This window comes from Bubalus kerabau, chromosome 5, assembly GCF_029407905.1.
Source record: "Bubalus kerabau isolate K-KA32 ecotype Philippines breed swamp buffalo chromosome 5, PCC_UOA_SB_1v2, whole genome shotgun sequence".
NCBI lineage: Eukaryota > Metazoa > Chordata > Mammalia > Artiodactyla > Bovidae > Bubalus > Bubalus kerabau.
Window position 1 is genome coordinate 24,631,824 of NC_073628.1, and position 18,116 is coordinate 24,649,939.

General features: G+C 37.2%; 2 pseudogenes; both read right to left on the reverse strand.

Annotated features, from left to right (window-relative positions):
- Positions 1 to 8,968: 8,968 nt before the first annotated feature.
- On the reverse strand, positions 8,969 to 9,897 carry LOC129654182 (olfactory receptor 149-like; annotated as a pseudogene).
- A 6,697-nt stretch (positions 9,898 to 16,594) lies between these two features.
- LOC129653741 (olfactory receptor 8G1-like) lies at positions 16,595 to 17,528 on the reverse strand (annotated as a pseudogene).
- Positions 17,529 to 18,116: the final 588 nt, after the last annotated feature.

Sequence of the window (18,116 nt, forward strand, 5' to 3'; positions counted from 1 at the left end):
TTGGTATCCATTCAGCCAGTCTGTGTCTTTTGGTTGGAGCATTTAATCCATTTATATTTAAAGTTAGTATTGATATATGTGTTCTTATTGTCATTTTCTTAATTGTTTGGGGTTGATTTTGTAGATCTTTTTCTTCTCTTATATTTCTTGACTATATATGTCTCTTAAACATTTGTTGTAAAGATTGTTTTGTGGTACTCTTTTCTCTTAAATTTTATTTGTGTGAAAAATCTTTTGATTTCTCCATTGATTTTGAATGAGATTCTGGTGGGGTACACTAATCTTGGTTGTAGATTTTTCCCTTTCAGTACTTTAAATCTATCCTGCCATTTCCTTGTGGCCTGCAGAGTTTCTGCTGAAAGATGAGCTGTTGAGCATATGAAGTTTATATGTTACTTGTTGCTTTTCCCTTGCTGCTTTTAATATTCTTTCTTTGTGTTTAATCTTTGTTAGTTTGATTGATGTGCATCTTGGCATGTTTCTCCTTGGGTTTATCCTATATGGGAATCTTTGTGCCTCTTCGACTCAATTGACTATTTCCTTTTCCATGTTGGGGAAATTTTCAACTTTAATCTCTTCAAACATTTTCTCATATGCTTTCTTTTTCTCTTCTTCTTCTGGGGCCCCTATAATTCAAATGCTGGTGCATTTGATATTGTCGCAGAGATCTTTGAGACTGTATTCAGTTCTTTTCATTCTTTCTACTTTATTCTGCTCTTCAGAAGTTATTTCCACCATTTAATCTTCCATCTCAGTTTTTCATTCTTTTGCTTCAGATATTCTGCTATTAATTCCTTCTAGAGTATTTTTAATTTAAGAAATTGTGCTGTTTGTCTCTATATGTTTATTCTGTAATTATTCTAGGTCTTTTTAAACTGATCTTGCATATTTTCCTTTTTTTTTCATGTTTTCAAGGTTTTTGATCATCTTTACTATCATTATTCTGAATTAGTTTTCAGGTAGTTTGTCTATTTTCTCTTCATTTATTGGTACTTCAGTGTTTATAATTTGTTCTTTCATTTGTGTAATCTTTCTCTGCTTAAATTATTTATTATTATTATTTTTTTAATTTACTGTGTTTGAGGTCTCCTTTTCTCAGTCTTCAAGGTTGAATTCTTTCTTCCTTTTGGTTTCTGCCCTCCTAAGGTTGGTCCAGTGGTTTGTGTAAGCTTAGTGTAGGGTGAGATTTGTGCTAAAATTTTTGTTTGTTTGTTTGCTTGTTTTGTTTTTTGTTTGTTTTTCCTCTGATGGGCAAGGCTGAGTGAGGTTGTAATCCTGTCTGTTGATGATTGGGTTTGTATTTTTGTTTGCTCTTTAGATGAGGTATCAGGCACAGAGTGTTAATGTTGGTTGCGTGATGCCAGTTCTTGTATTCAAGTGGTTTCCTTTATGTGAGTTCTCACTATTTGATTCTTCCTAGGGTTAGTTCTCTGGTAGTTTTGGGTCTTGGATTCAGTGTTCCCACTCCAAAGGCTCAGCGCTTAATCTCTGGTCAGGAACATAGATTTCACAAGTGGTTTGTTAGGGCATTAAGTGAGATTAAAGCAAATACCCAAAAAGGAGAAATCAAAGATGAACTACAGACAAATGGAAGTTACAAAATCAGACAAATAATAATTAAAATACTGGAATATACACATATACATATACACCCATGAACAAAGTCAAAACAGTCCAACAAAAAGTACAATAGATTGACCCAGCAAACAGAGGAAATAAAAAAAATATATATTTATCAGTTATGAACAAAACTAACTAAAGCACAAACGGGAAAACAAAAGTACCTCATTGTGGTTTTGATTTGCATTTCTCTGATAATGAGTGATGCTGAGCATCTTTTCATGTGTTTGTTTGCCATCTGTATGTCTTCTTTGGAGAAATGTCTATTTAGTTCTTTAACCCATTTTTTGATTGGGTCATTTATTTTTCTGTAATTGAGCTGCAGGTGTTGCTTGTATATTTTTGAGATCAGTTGTTTGTCAGTTGCTTAATTTGCTATTATTTTCTCCCATTCTGAAAGCTGTCTTTTCACCTTGATAATAGGTTCCTTTGTTGTGCAGAAGCTTTTAAGTTTAATTAGGTCCCATTTGTTTATTTTTGCTTTTATTTCCAATATTCTGGGAGGTGGGTCATAGAGGATCCTGCTGTGATGCATGATACTGGATGCTTGGGGCTGGTGCACTGAGATGACCCAGAGGGATGGTATGGGAAGGGAGGAGGGAGGGGGGTTCAGGATGGGGAACATGTGTATACCTGTGGCAGATTCATGTTGATGTATGGCAAAACCAATACAATATTGTAAAGTAATTAACCTCCAATTAAAATAAATAAATTTATTAAAAAAAAACACAAAAGTAAAGCAAGGTGCCAAGTGGGGAATAAAGCAATGAAAACAAAACTAACAAATATGTTGGGAAGAAAGGAAAGAAAGAAAAGAAAGAAAGACTCGATATGCAAAGTTAAATACAGGTACATGAAGAAGTTTTATACACATTAAAGATTAACTGCAAGGGGAAAAGAACAGTAGTAAAGTCAAACAAAAGAATAAATGTAGAAAATATAATGGGCTTAAAAATTAAAAATTCAAATTATAAAAAAGAGAAAAGAATAAAAAAGAAGAGGAAAGGAAAAAAAAACCAAAAACTTCACAGAACTACAAAAGCCCAGTGTAGAGGCAGAGGTTTATAACAACAATAAAAAGTGTGACTGAATATACACATATACAAGAACGCCCTTAAGCAAATACAAAACAGTCCAGCAAAAATAAAGTACAATAGATTGACATAGTAAACAAAAGAAACCGAAAATTATATCTACCAGAATAGACCTAACTAAAGCACAAACTGGAAAACAAAAAGCAGGGTGCCAATTGGAGAATAAAGCAATGAAAATAAAACTAAAAAATATGTTGAGAGGAAAGGAAAGAAAGAATAGATATGCAAAATTAAATAGAGGTAAATAAAGAAGATTTATATACATTAAAGTTTATTATTGCAAGGGGAATAGTCGGAAAGCAAACAAATGAATCAATGCAGAAAAATAAAATTAGGTTTAAAAAATTAAAAATAAAAAAGAGAAAAGAAAAAAAATGAAGGTAAACTTCACAGAACTGTAAAAGCCCAATGTAGAGGAAGAGGTTCATAGTAACAATATAAAATGTGACTGAGAAAAAAAAGAAAACAAACCAAAAGCTCAAAAGTGTAATTGGATTTCATAGTGCCAATAAAATAAACAACTACAACAGAGGGGGGGAAAGATAAAGAAAAAAAAAATCCAAAGAATCTCCAGAACTACGTAAGAATAATGTTTTTCTTGAGTTACTGCTGTCAGAGTCCTTTCCCTCGCTGGGAGTCACAGTCTACCTCACCTCCCTAGGATGCCCTCCAACACTGTACTGAACTCTGGATCTGCTGTGGGGGCAGCTCAGATTCTAATCTGGTCCTACTCCTGTGTGTTCTTGCCTCCAATATCCACAGCTATCAGAACTAGTGTGTTTTCTTTTGAGGGAGCTCTCAATGTCCTTTTATATATTCCACACACATGGAGTCTGCCTGGTTGATCGTCTGGATTTAATCTTCAGCTTATACTGCTGGTAGGAAGGTTCTGGTGGGAATCATCTGCCTTAGCCACACTGCCCATGGGTCTCAATTGTGGTTTTATTTCCACCTCTGAAGGTGGATCATCCACTGGGGTTTGCTCCTGAGGTTGCCCTGGAGTTGTACTAACACTTCTGTTACCCTCCACCCCCACCCACCCCGGTTCTTTCACTCTACTGAGTTTCATGTGGTTCTATATATATTTGTCAGCTGGTCAGGTACTCCTGTCCACTCTCAGTTGGTGTTTTGTATGAACTTCTGTTTCTGACGGTGTATTGCTGATGTATCCATGGAGAGTGATGTACTCCATGTCCACCTACTTTTCTCCATCTTGTTCTGTCCTGACCTCCTTTAGTATTCAAAGAAACTGTAGAAAAGGAAGGTGATAGATTTACTATCCAGCTTATTTAAAATCCATTATAGTGTAAGGAGCACTACAGAATGTTGTCAACATTATTATTAGACATACCTGTGTATGATAACTAGTTTTACACTTCCTAATTTTGAGCACTGCTTAAGTTCTTTCTTAAAACTGCCTTAAATGTTGATTCCCTAACCATTTAAATGTTGAATAGTAACAATTCTCACTCTACAAAGTATTCATAAGAATTAAAAGAGAAAAATACATAATAAAAAAGAATTAAAAGAGAAAAATAGAGTGGAGTATTTAATATATTAAATATATTTAATATTACTAAAATTAATATATTTAATAAAAATAATGTGGATTATTTAATATATATATACAACAAAGGTCTGTATAGTCAAAACTATGGTTTTTTTCAGGAGTCATGTGTGGATATGAGAGCTGGACAATAAAGAAAACTGAATGCCAAATTATTGATGCTTTGTGTGTGTGTGTGTGTGTGTGTGTGTGTGCATATGGTGAAAAAACTTATTTTTTTTTAAAATTCTATTATACAGAGTGAAGTAAGCCAGAAAGAAAAACACCAATACAGTATACTAACGCATATATATGGAATTTAGAAAGATGGTAACAATAACCCTGTGTACGAGACAGCAAAAGAGACACTGATGTATAGAACAGTCTTATGGACTCTGTGGGAGAGGGAGAGGGTGGGAAGATTTGGGAGAATGGCATTGAAACATGTAAAATATCATGTATGAAACGAGTTGCCAGTCCAGGTTTGATGCACGATACTGGATGCTTGGGGCTGGTGCACTGGGACGACCCAGAGGGATGGAATGGGGAGGGAGGGGGGAGGAGGGTTTGGGATGGGGAGCACATGTATACCTATGGCGGATTCGTTTTGATATTTGGCAAAACTAATACAATTATTGATGCTTTTGAAATGTGTTGTTGGAGAGGGCTCTTGAGAGTCCCTTGGACTGCAAAGAGATCCAACCAGTTAATCCTAAAGGAAATTAGTCTTGCATATTCATTGGAAGGACTGATGTTGAAGCTGAAGCTCCAATGCTTTGGTCACCTGATGAGAAGAACTGACTCATTTGAAAAGACCCTGATAATGGGAAAGATTGAAGGCGGGAGAAGAAGGGGATGACAGAGGATGAGATAGTTGGATGTCATCACCAACTCGATGGACATGAGTTTGAGCAAGCTCCAGGAGTTGGTGATAAATAGAGAAGCCTGGCACTCTACGGCACCCAAGCTGCCTCCATGGGATCACACAGAGTCGGACATGACTGATTTAATATATTGGCTGGTAGATGGTAAGTACTCGAAATGTTACTTGTTTTTAAAATTATCAAATTATGAAATATTATATATGTATTTTATTGTGTGTGTGTGTATATATATATATATATATATATACACACACACACACACACTAGTCCTTGAGGTCCTTGATGTAAATGACAAGTAACTCTGTATTTTATTTTGATATCTATGTTGTCTACTCACTTTGAAAACTCTCAAGTAGCTTGATCTCATAGAACTACACAAATTAAAAATCATAGACAAAGTTTATGTACCTCTTTCTGTTTCATCATGATTTTACTTATACACTAGTATTTCATACATAATCCACAAAATATCTTGCATTTGCAGTAAAATATATCCTACCTTCCTTGGTGGCTCTGATATTAAAGAATCTGCTTGCAATGCTGGAGACCTGGGTTCAGTCCCTGGGTTGGGAAGATCCCCTGGAGAAGGAAATGCCAACCCAACCCAGTATTCTTACAGTCCTCGGGGTCACAAAGAGTAGGAGATGTCTGAGCTATTAAAAACACACACACACCTCCAATTACAGTTCCTCTGATTCAATATGATTTTAGGGATGTTATCTACCCATTCTAGAGTTCAGTTCCCACATCTGGAAAAATGTGAATGATAATACACATTTTGAGGTGTTAATATAAACAGTTAATAATGTTATATGGAATTTTAAAAGAGAACTTCTTGGCACATAGTCAGAAACTAAACAATGCAACTTATTTAGTTCTTTTTCTTTATAGAACTGGTTCTAATACTGAGTCATGATATAATTCTTCCTCACATTGTACTTTTGGAGTTTAACATGCCTCACTTAACAAGCTGTGTTAAATATTTCTGTTGTAGCCAGAACAAGGGCTACAAGTAGGTAGGGAATTTTAGTGAAAGGCTAAGAGTAATCTATTGCTTTGAAGCTGGTATTTTAGAAAATCCTTGGACTAAGCAACCAAAAACATTTAAAACAGTTAGGTAATCAATGACAGTGATGGCTGATAGCTTCCAAATGGATGTCTGAGATGATAGGTGGCAATAGAGTTAGAAGAGTTTGGCTCCAGAGATGTAATTAAGTATGATCAAGGCACACAGTAAAATTAATAGAAAACAATGGAGTCTGGAGAAAAGAATCCAGACTCTATTTCCTTAAAGTCCTGAAACAGAAGAGAGAAGTCCAGTTCTGCGAAGAGTTCGAGTTGGCAATGAAAGCAAACCATCTCACCTAGGAAACAAGGTAAGAATGCGGCATCCAAAAATTATTACTGAATGAGAAGAAAACATGATGGCTTCCATGTTTCCTCTGTTCGGTAAAAACCCTTTAGAAGACAAGGGCTGTCTGTGACTACCATTCCAGCTTCATCCCAAGAGCCAGAAGATGTTTCTGCCCTTTTGACTCTCGAGATACTTGATAGATTAGAAATACCTGACAGGGCCTTCCCTGGTGATCCAGTGTTAAGAATCCACCTGCCAATGCAGGAGACATGGGTTTGATCCCTGATCCAGGAAGGTACCACATGCCATGGAGCAACTAAGCCCACAAGAAGAGAAGTCACCATGAGAGGCCCTTACATCCCAACTGGAGAGTAAGCCATACTCACCACAACAAGAGAAAAGCCCATGCAGCAATGAAGACCCAGCACAGCCAAAAAATAAATAACTAAATAAAAGAAATAACTGACAGATATGTTACTAAGGTTCTGCTTCCTCAACTAAATCAAAAACTCATCTGGGACTCAGAATTTCTTCAACAAATGAACTGTTGATTCTATTTAGTCAGTCCCCAAATAGCTCTCGTTTTCTTGCTACCCTCCCTGAACCTAGTTTACTTTCAGTGTTGGAAAATGCTTTGCTAAAACTTATCCTAGCACAATGGAGGGATGTTTTTGTTAAGTCTTAAAACACAGGGAAATGAGAGCCTGACTTGCTTAGTATAAATAAAGTTTCACACAGGAAATATTTTAATTGGGTCTTTAGTGGGTTCCCTGATGGCTCAGATGATAAAGAATCTGGAATTAAAACAAGTACAATATCATATAAGAAATGAATTGCCAGTCCAGGTTCAACGCAGGATACAGGAAGCTTGGGGCTGGTGCACTGGGATTACCCAGAGAGATGGTATAGAGAGGGAGGTGGGAGGATGGGGAACATAGGTACACCCGTGGCAGATGCATGTTGATGTATGGCAAAACCAATACAATATTGTAAAGTAAAAAAATAATAATAATAATAATAAAATAAAAAAATAATAATAAATAAAAAGAATCTGCCTGAGATGTAGGAGACTTAGGTTCAATCCCTGGGTCAGGAAGATCCCCTGGAGAAGGGAATGGCTACCCATTCCAGTATTCTTGTCTGGAGAATTCCATGGACAGAGGAGTCTAGTGGAGTACAGTCCATGGGAGTCACAAAGAGTCAGACACGATTGAGCAGCTAACACTGCACGACTGAGCAGCTAAATACTCTGGAAGGAGCATTTCTGTTAGAGAGAATAAAAGGCACAGGGTTTAAGAGAAATGAGCAGAGGAAATGTACTTTCCTTTAAAAACATGCATCATCTCATCACCCCGATATGAACTTTTAAACACAATGTTGTGACTAGTTCAAATGTGGGAGAATTCCTGACTGAACTCTTATCCTGAAAATAAACAAAAGCAGAGCTGAGTTGTCTCTACCTCTCCTTCTTCTCTTCCCATCATACCTTTCTCTTCACATTACGCCCTTCTCTTCCAATCACCATTCACCCTCTTCTCTTCCAATCACTCCTTTCTCTTCCCATCACCCCCTTCTATTCTCATCTCCCCCTTCACTTTCCTTCAAATCTCTGCCTGGACTAGAATAACACATATCTCATGCTGAGCTCGTTAGACAAAGAAAAAGGAAAGTTAAGGGACAGTACTAAGGTCACAACTTTCTGGTAAAGTGTCCAAAACCATAGACCAATAGCAGTTTAGATTTTGCATGGACTGCTGGTTGTGCTCATGATTATAAAGACAAACTAAAATTGTGAATACTGAAAAGCAACAGAGCTAGTCACCTCTTCACAGACTCCCCCTGGCTACCTTCTTCACATTCTCTTTCATCTACAACTTCAAATCCCAGTCAAATCTTGTTTTCAGGTTGAAGACCAATAGACAGACTTTGTGGTTGATACAGTTCATTGATACCTATGATTCAGTCATTAGGAGACAAAGGTCCTGAGGTCTCACCCAGAGGTCCTTCTCCTTTAACAATTTCTTTTCATTTCAGAAGTCACCGGAGTACCACTGGAAGCCATATGGTTGAAACCTTCCAATTTTTTTTTTTACAATCCCTAGACCTTCAAATGAGGGCTTATCTGATGCAGGCTTTTGAGAGGTTAATCATATAATCATTATATGATTATAATCATTTAATCATATAATCCTCAGCAAAGATAAGGAAGTGCTAGGGTAAGGGAAAAGGGAACAAGAGATTAGGAGGAGAGGAAGACAAACAGTGAGGGACAGAAGGCCTAGGCTTTTTATTGCCAAATGGGAGCGGTAGGATATCTTATTATCCCTCCTGAGTAGGGTAATTTATTAGTTGTGTGACCTGGAGAAATTCACCTCATATCTTCAAATCTTAGCTTCTTCATCTGTAGTAAAAGGGAACACAGATAATATCTGTGCAAATTCCTCTCACAAGCAATGTGGAGTCACCTCTATCACTTTTCAGAAATTAGGGCCACCTGCTCTAGCACTTTCCTCAGAGAATATTTCACTTCCTTATTTCTCAAGCTGTAGATCAAGGGGTTAGCATGGGGGTGACAAGGTTATTCAGGACCTGAACAGTTGCATTAAGTCAGGGGTTAGGGGTGGCTGTAGCTAGATGAGAACCACTGGCATAAAGGAGAGGAGGATGGCATGAGGTGGGCACTGCAGGTGGAGAAGGCACACAGTTGGCCTTCGGTAGATCAGATTTGAAGAATGGAGCAAATGATGCAGCTATAGGACGTGAGGATGAGAAGGAAGCAGCTGAGGGGCAAGAGACCCACACTGATGAATCCCACCACCTCCAGGGCCAAGGTATCTGCACAAGTCAGCTTCAGCATCACTGGGATATAGCAGAAGTAATAGCCCACCCCACTGGGGCCACAGTAGGGCAACTGGAAGGTAAGCATAGTTAGAAAGGTGGCCTGAATACATCCAAAAATGAGGCGCCCATGGCTAGGATGGCACACACTCTGTGACTTGTGATTATTGTGTAGCACAGAGGGTAACATATGGCAACAAAGCAGTCATAGGCCATTACCGTGTAGAGGTAACACTTAGTACAACCCGGGAAGTGGTAGAAGAAGAGCTGGGACATACAGCCTGGGTAGGAGATGGCTCAGCTGTTCCCTGCTAGGTAGAAGAGCATCTTAGGGGAGCTCACAGAGGGAAAAAATATGTCACACACAGACAGTTTACACAGGAAGAAGTCCATGGGAGTGTGCAGCCGAGCAGAGGAGACAATCGTCAGTAGGATGAGCAGGTTCCCCATAAGGGTGAAGATGTAGAAGGACAGAAACAGGACAAAGAGCATGGTCTCCAGGTCCTCTGTGTCTGGGATGCCCAGAAGAATAAACTCAGTCACCTCTGAGGTGTTCCTCATCTGTGTTAGAATGTTGGACTTCAAAATAGAATACAGGTCTCCAAAGTATCAGCACTGATGTCAAACTCGGAAGCTATTTAATAAAGGATAAGCAATTATTTAATTATCTCGTTATGTGTCCTTCTAGCAAGTGTAATTTACAAAACAACATTAATAAACTAAATATTTTTAAAGGAAGATTATAAATATGTAAATTGACTTTAAATAATTCCATATGAAAATGCTTTAGTTTCTTTTATTTTTAAATTTAAGTCTCAGAAACAATCTTATTAAGTAAAAGAAGATATAAAAAGCATGGGGAGTTTTTAGTAACTTGATCATGTAGCTGGAAAATAACTGATCTGAGATTAAAACTCGGGTCTGATTGCAGTTAAACTTCTAACATCTCTGCTGTGAAAGCTCCCAGGAAATTTTGCTTAGAGAAGCAGAGACCTGATGCTCATATTCAAGTAATTGGAGAGCTGGTATGTTGATCTGCTGTGTGCTTATCCATGGTGAATAACATGTAAAAAAGTGGAACTAGTAAAAAGTTAGATTTTGTTTCAGTATAGGAAAAAATTAATGGCTGAGTCGCCTTGTTAAGTGTTGTGTTCTCATCATGATAAGGGTTTGATTATCTGTAGGATGATATTCTTTCAAATATGAAGAACTTGCCTTCCTAATTTAAATGCAAATTTTTCCTACCTCCACCCTTAATATACTCTGAAATTCTTTGTCTTTATTACCTTGTTCATTTTCTCAAATATATCTGAAGAGGCACACATTTAACAAGTGATTCTCCTGGTGAGCAGATGGCCTTGATTTAAATATGATAAATCTATCTACCTCTATAACAATAAGAATTATGAATATAGGTATAAAAGTTACAATAACAGCTTAATACCATTCTTAATGTATTTTAATAAAAGAGATACATGTGCCATAGGGAAGGCCAGAATACCACTGAGCAAGAGTCCCTTAAAATGGCAGAAACTCTTTGGGATGCTTTTGTGTTTGGTCTGCAGTTTTTTTTTTTTTTTTTAAGGAAGTAAGAATCTGTTGTATATAGTTGATTCATGTTGTTACATAGTAGAAACTAACACAACATGCTTGTAAAGTAATTATACTGCAATTTTTTTAAAGTATAAAAATTAATTAAAAAAGAGACGAAACCAGAGTTATGTTAATAGAAATATGTCCAGGCACTGCTGAATGCTTCATGTACATTAACACCTTTAGTCCTTACCACAATTCTCTGAGGTAGGTACAGTTAATTCCTATTTACATTAGGAAACTGAGGTACAAAGAGTTAAGAAAATTGACCAAGTTCCTACATCTTTAGATGGTAGAGTCAGATCTCCCACAAAGAACAGTAGGAACATCTGCTGAGTTATTGGGCTTCCTTGATAGCTCAGTTGGTAAAGAATCCACCTGCAATGCAGGAGAAGCCAGTTCGATTCCTGGGTCGGGAAGATCCCCTGGAGAAGGGATAGGCTACCCACTCCAGTATTATTGGGCTTCCCTTGTGGCTCAGCTGGGAAAGAATCCTCCTGCAATGTGGGAGACCTGGGTTCAGTCCCTGGGTTGGGAAGATCCCCTGGAGAAGGGAGCAGCTACCCACTCCAGTATTCTGGCCTGGAGAATTCCATGGGCTGTATAGTCCATGGGGTTGCAGAGAGTCAGACACAACTGAGCAAGTTACTCATGACTGAGCTGAGTTAGTAATTCTGCCTTTCTAACATTCATTCAAAATAATGATAATTTTAAATAAAGATGTGTTTATATTGCTTATTTGTTATAATGTAATTTTATTATCTCTTAATTCTCACAAAATCCTTGTGAAGTAGTGATAATGAATCCCAATTTCTAAAAAAGAACACTGACATTCAGAGAGTTAGAAACTTTTCTAAAACTAAAAAGTGAAGAGCAAGTCATACTCAGATCTTCTGATTCCAAGTTTAGTGTTCTTTCCTCAAAAAAAAAAAAAAAAAAGAAGACAATACAGACACCAATTGCCCTTTTATGACTGAAAAACCACTCATAGATTCATTCTTAAGATTTGGAGAAGTCTTCCAGGCACCCCTACAACAACTGAAAAATTTAAGGTACTAGATTGTAGCTCCAGAGAGGGAGGTGAGTCTCTCAACAGCATATTATATTTCAATAGGTCCCATAGGTACATTATTCTTCCCTGGTGCCTCAGACAGTAAAGCGTCTGTCTACAATGTGGGAGACCTGGGTTCAATCCCTGGGTCGGGAAGATCTCCTGGAGAAGGAAATGGCAACCCACTCTAGTACTCTTGCCTGGAAAATCCCATGGACAGAAGAGCCTGCTAGGCTACAGTCCATGGGATCACAAAGAGTCGGGCATGACTGAGTGACTTCACTTTCACTTTCATAGCTACAGAGAAATTTCATTTCTTGAGGACAATTCCCAAGGGGATATTTCAGATTATGGTGCAGCATCAATGAAAATTTGTATCAAGAAATATCAGCCTATCTCTTTATTTCATTTCTATTTATGAGTTCCAATATTCTGCAAGTTTTTCAGATATTTCCCCCAGTGAACTGGCCTGAAATAGTCTCACACATAGAAATAAATCCTACCTCTCTAATTGGGTATTGATTTTTATTTTGCAAGTTTGTCCATTTACATGAACACAAAAGCATTTATTTAAAGTATGTATTCACATATTATTTGTTTTGTAAGTGCATGGGTGGGTGGTAGAAATTGGTCAAGAAAATCAAAAGAGGAAAAAGTCAAGTAGGGTTCAAAGACTGATGAACTGAATGTGAATCAGAAGGGAAGGATACTTTTTCATATGATTCATACATATGAAAGGTTATACATATGAAAGAAATATCCAAGTTTGGAAAGGAAGATCTAGGGTTCACTCTAAGTATTGTGGATGATGCTATAGATTTGTATGTTATCCTCTCCAGGGTAAGAGCTGCAACTCTGAATGAGCATGCTGCAGAATTAATACCATCTAATGCCATAGTTCTTCTTCCCTTGCTTTATAGACTTCAAGCATTCCTGAAAAGCAAAAAGAAGACAGGCTGATCTGGCTAAATCATCATAAGTGATGATATTTTCTTATGATTCTAACCAACATCATGAGAACTGTTGAGTGTAGTGTCTCGGACAATTCAGAAAAGGAAACTTTCACAAACATTTAAGTACAAAACTTTATTAATTATTATAATATTTATCTTCCCTAAATGTCTATCATTTTGTCATTGCAGAAACTCATTTATAATAAATGTCTAATTTCATCAACAAAACAGGCTGTAGGGGCAAACACTGGCATCTGCCTTTTTAAAGCCAGTTTCTTTCCACATTTCAAAACTATAACATTTCAAATGTTATACATTTCCAACAATTCCTGAGACACCATTGGTTCATAATAACTTGCCTTAGTGTGCCGATGTAACTGTAGCATCTATTATAAATCATATTATTTTCACATACCAACTAGGCAGCAATCAAGTTATTTTCAAGAGTCTACAGATCTGTCTTCTAGATCTATACAGAGTACATTTTGTATAGATCTTTATATTCTCTTCTATGTTTTGAAGATCACAGAAGTTATATTATGTAATAAAATGTTTAAGGATGAGTATGACTGACCTAACAAACCCTTCTTAGAATATGAGAAAGCTGAAGGAAGAAGACCTGCTCATCAACGCATTTCAGTCCAAATGTGTCAGAATATTAACTTTCATCTGGTTCTGAATAAATCTCTGAAGCCACTTTCCAGTAGTTTTGAATACAGGTAACAAAGAAAGTACAGAAATGAATGTGTCTGGTTCTCACATTCTAATAGACTTGATTGAATCCATGATGATTTATGAATTATGAATATGAGCATTTAAACACCCTAAATCCAACATCAGGAAATAAATGTTCACAAATAATTTATACTAATTAACTTCCTTAATGTGTTAAAATGACGTTCAAAATCCACTTGCAATTCAGTTCTCTCCCATCAACATAAATAACTGCTTGTGAAAAAGCAATTGAAGCTATTATTAAGTCAAATAGAATGATAAATTTGATGCTCCTCTTTTGGGGTTTCACCAATGCAGGAGCCACAGGAGATGTGAGTTGAATCTCTAGATCTGGAAGATCTCCTGGAGTAAGAAATGGCATCCCCCTTCAGTATTCTCACCTGAAAAATTCCATGGGCACAGGAGCTTGGTAGGCTACAGTCCATGGGGCCTCAAAGAGTTGGACATGACTGAGCAACTGTGCAAGCGTGCGCGTGTGCACACACACACACGCACACATCCAGTGACAGCATCTTCAATTGTAACCCTGAGTTGCCTGGATTAGCAACCCATTGACTTGGTAATGGTAAATGGTAAGCCTGACATATCCAGTATATAAAATAAGTATTCACATATTATTTCTTTTATAAGTGCGTGGGTGGGTGGTAGAAATTGGTCAAGAAAACCGAAGAGGAAAAAGTCAAGCATGGTTCTTTGAACCCTGATACCTCAAAGATGTTGAATTGAATGTAACTCAGAAGGAAAGAGTACTTTTTTCTTATGATTTGTAAATATGAAAGGTTATACATATGGAAGAATTATCTGAGTTTGGAAAGGAATATCTAGGGTTCACTCTAGGTTTTGTGGCTGATGTGGCTTCTGGTGTACTGCCAGAATTATGTAATAGATTCACACTTGTTTTCTAGAGTCCAGTCACACATCTAAAACATGGCAAACTCTAGGATTCTTTAAGTATCACCTAACATTAGCAAAAAAGGATATTGTAAAAAAGACTTAAAGAAAATGCATGATACAGTAGGCTGGATAATGAATTATAGTAAGTCAGGCGCTTTTCATTTATCATAAAAAAGTGCCACTTAAGAAAGCATCACTGTTTATAATAGCCAGGACATGGAAGCAACCTAGATGTCCATCAGCAGATGAATGGATAAGAAAGCAGTGGTACATATACACAATGGAGTATTACTCAGCCATTAAAAAGAATACATTTGAATCCGTTCTAATGAGGTGGATGAAACTGGAGCCTATTATACAGAGTGAAGTAAGCCAGAAAGAAAAACACCAATACAGTATACTAACGCATATATATGGAATTTAGAAAGATGGTAACAACAACCCTGTATGTGAGACAGCAAAAGAGACACTGATGTATAGAACAGTCTTATGGACTCTGTGGGAGAGGGAGAGGGTGGGAAGATTTGGGAGAATGGCATTGAAACATGTAAAATATAATGTATGAAATGAGTTGCCAGTCCAGGTTCGATGCACGATACTGGATGCTTGGGGCTGGTGCACTGGGACGACCCGGAGGGATGGAATGGGGAGGGAGGAGGGAGGAGGGTTCAGGATGGGGAACACATGTATACCTCTGGCGGATTCATTTTGATATTTGGCAAATCTAATACAGTTATGTTAAGTTTAAAAATAAAATAAAATTAAAAAAAAAAAAAAGAAAGCATCATATGAAACCTGGAAATTACTGTTTATCCACCTATCTACATATATATTAGATGTAAAAATAAAAGTGTATACACTTATCTAAAACCATCTTTTATTTTCTTAACACTGTCTTTGAAAAGCAAAATATTTTATTTTTTTTTTTTTTTTTTTTTTTTTTTTTTTAATTTTATTTTATTTTTAAACTTTACATAACTGTATTAGATTTGCCAAATATCAAAATGAATCCGCCACAGGTTTACATGTGTTCCCCATCCTGAACCCTCCTCCCTCCTCCCTCCCCATTCCATCCCTCTGGGTCGTCCCAGTGCACCAGCCCCAAGCATCCAGTATCGTGCATCGAACCTGGACTGGCAACTCATTTCATACATGATATTTACATGTTTCAATGCCATTCTCCCAAATCTTCCCACCCTCTCCCTCTCCCACAGAGTCCATAAGACTGTTCTATACATCAGTGTCTCTTTTGCTGTCTCGTACACAGGGTTATTGTTACCATCTTTCTAAATTCCATATATATGCGTTAGTATACTGTATTGGTGTTTTTCTTTCTGGCTTACTTCACTCTGTATAATAGGCTCCAGTTTCATCCACCTCATTAGAACTGATTCAAATGTATTCTTTTTAATGGCTGAATAATATTTTAATTTTGATGAAATTCACACTATCAGTTTCTTATGAGTTATGCTTTTGGGATCATATCTAGACATTTTTTCCAAGCCCAGGGTTGGTTGTCAACACAACTTAGTGACTTGAGAAATCAGATATTCACAAGTTAGGATTTGGGAAAGACACTTTTCCAGATTAGGTGTGCAAAAGTTAGAGATTACAATCATTATACTGATAGCAGTTTTTCTGTTTTCTTTCTTTCTTTCTTTCTTTTTTTTTTTTTTGGACAGAAGAAAGAACATTGGTGATAACTGCTAGAAGATATTTCATTGACAGAAGGTTTTTATCAGTTGTAGACAAAACAGAGGGAGGGATGGTGTTGTTGGCTTTAGTGGGCCCATGTATCCAGATCATCCTATTTCTTTTAATCTGTATCTCAGTGATGTTTATGAGAGAAAACCTCAGAGACAAATGGCATCACAGGCCATACAAATGTGAAATAATGTCAGTAGAATGCCACTAAATGTATGGATATATGTTAATAAATATATATTGACATGTGGGCTAAAATTAAATATCAACTTGCACAATAAAATAGCCAGTTACATAGACTAAAAATTCATCCTCATATTATTTCTGATCAGAAGAATATTCTCTCTAGCATTTTCTTCAGGGCAACATTGACATCCCTGTTCTGTAGACTATAAATCAGGGGGTTCAGCATGGGTACAACAATACTGTAAAACACAGAGGACACTTTCCCTTCATCCATGGAACTGAACGATGATGGCTGCAGATACATGAATGCTGCAGACCCATAGAAAAGAGCAACAGCTGAGATGTGGGAGCTGCATGTGCTGAAGGCTTTGGACCTGACCTCCATGGAATGAATGTGGAAGATGCTGGAAATGATGAAGATGTAGGAGCTAAGGATGGTCAGGATGGGGGCAAAGATGTTAAGTGTACCAAAGCATAGAACCAGTAATTTGTCGACATAAGTGCTAGAGCAGGAGAGCTTTAGGAGGGGCAAAAGATCACAGAAATAATGGTTGATCACATTGAATTTGCAGAAATGAACCCTAAGCATGCAGCCTGTGTGAGAGAATGCACATACCAGTCCCATCATATACTCCCCAAATGAGGGAGAAACAGGCCTGATGGGACATGATGGAATTATACAGCAAGGGGCTACAGATGGCAACATAGTGGTCATATGCCATTGCAGCCAACATGTAACACTCAGAGATAGCAAAAAGGAGGAAGAAGTAAAGCTGAGTTATGCATTCAAGGTAGGAGATGATGCTCTTCTCTGTCACAAAGCTCACCAGTATTCTGGGGGTAATGACAGTGGACTGACAGAGGTCCATGAAAGACAAGCTGCTTAGGAAATAGTACATGGGGGTGTGCAGGTGAGAACTGAGCCTAGTCAATATGATCATGCCCAGGTTCCCCACCACCATGACCACATAGATTCCTAGGAAGAGGAGGAAAAGGGGCAGCTGGAGTTGTGGCTGTTCTGTGAGCCCAGCGAGGATAAACTCAGTCACTGATGAGTGATTTCCAGGGTCCATTTTCTTCTCAGCAGGTTCTAAGTTTAAAAGACAGAAAAATGAGTGTACGTGTGTGTGTGTGTGTGTTTGTGGGTGTGAGAAGCAGAGAATAATTCTGCAGAGATCATTCTTTATCCATCATCAGAGGACATACATAATGAAGGGAATTCTCCAGTATATCCTGCTACTGTATGATAAACAATCATTCTGGTTGAACTAGAATAGATCATAAACTTCAAGAACTTTATAATTAAGATATTTCATAATGTTTAAGAGAAACAACAATTTATGAATTTTTAAAGTTAGTGGAAAGGAATATTTCTAGTATTATTTCTGAGTATTCATCTTTCCTCCAAATTTCTATGTTTATATATTAATATCAACAATGTCGAATGGCATAGAACTTTCCTTTCATTTATAATAAGTAATATTGTGTATGCTTTCTATAATTAATGAAGGGAGGATTCACAAGTCTTTGAAAAGTAGTTATATTAGTTGGGGTTGTCTTCTTTAGTAACATTTCAACTGAAAATATCTGATGACCAGTATCATTTCATATGAGATCTAATGCTTTAATGTCTCAGCTTCCTTCTCCCCGGACTTTGACTCCAG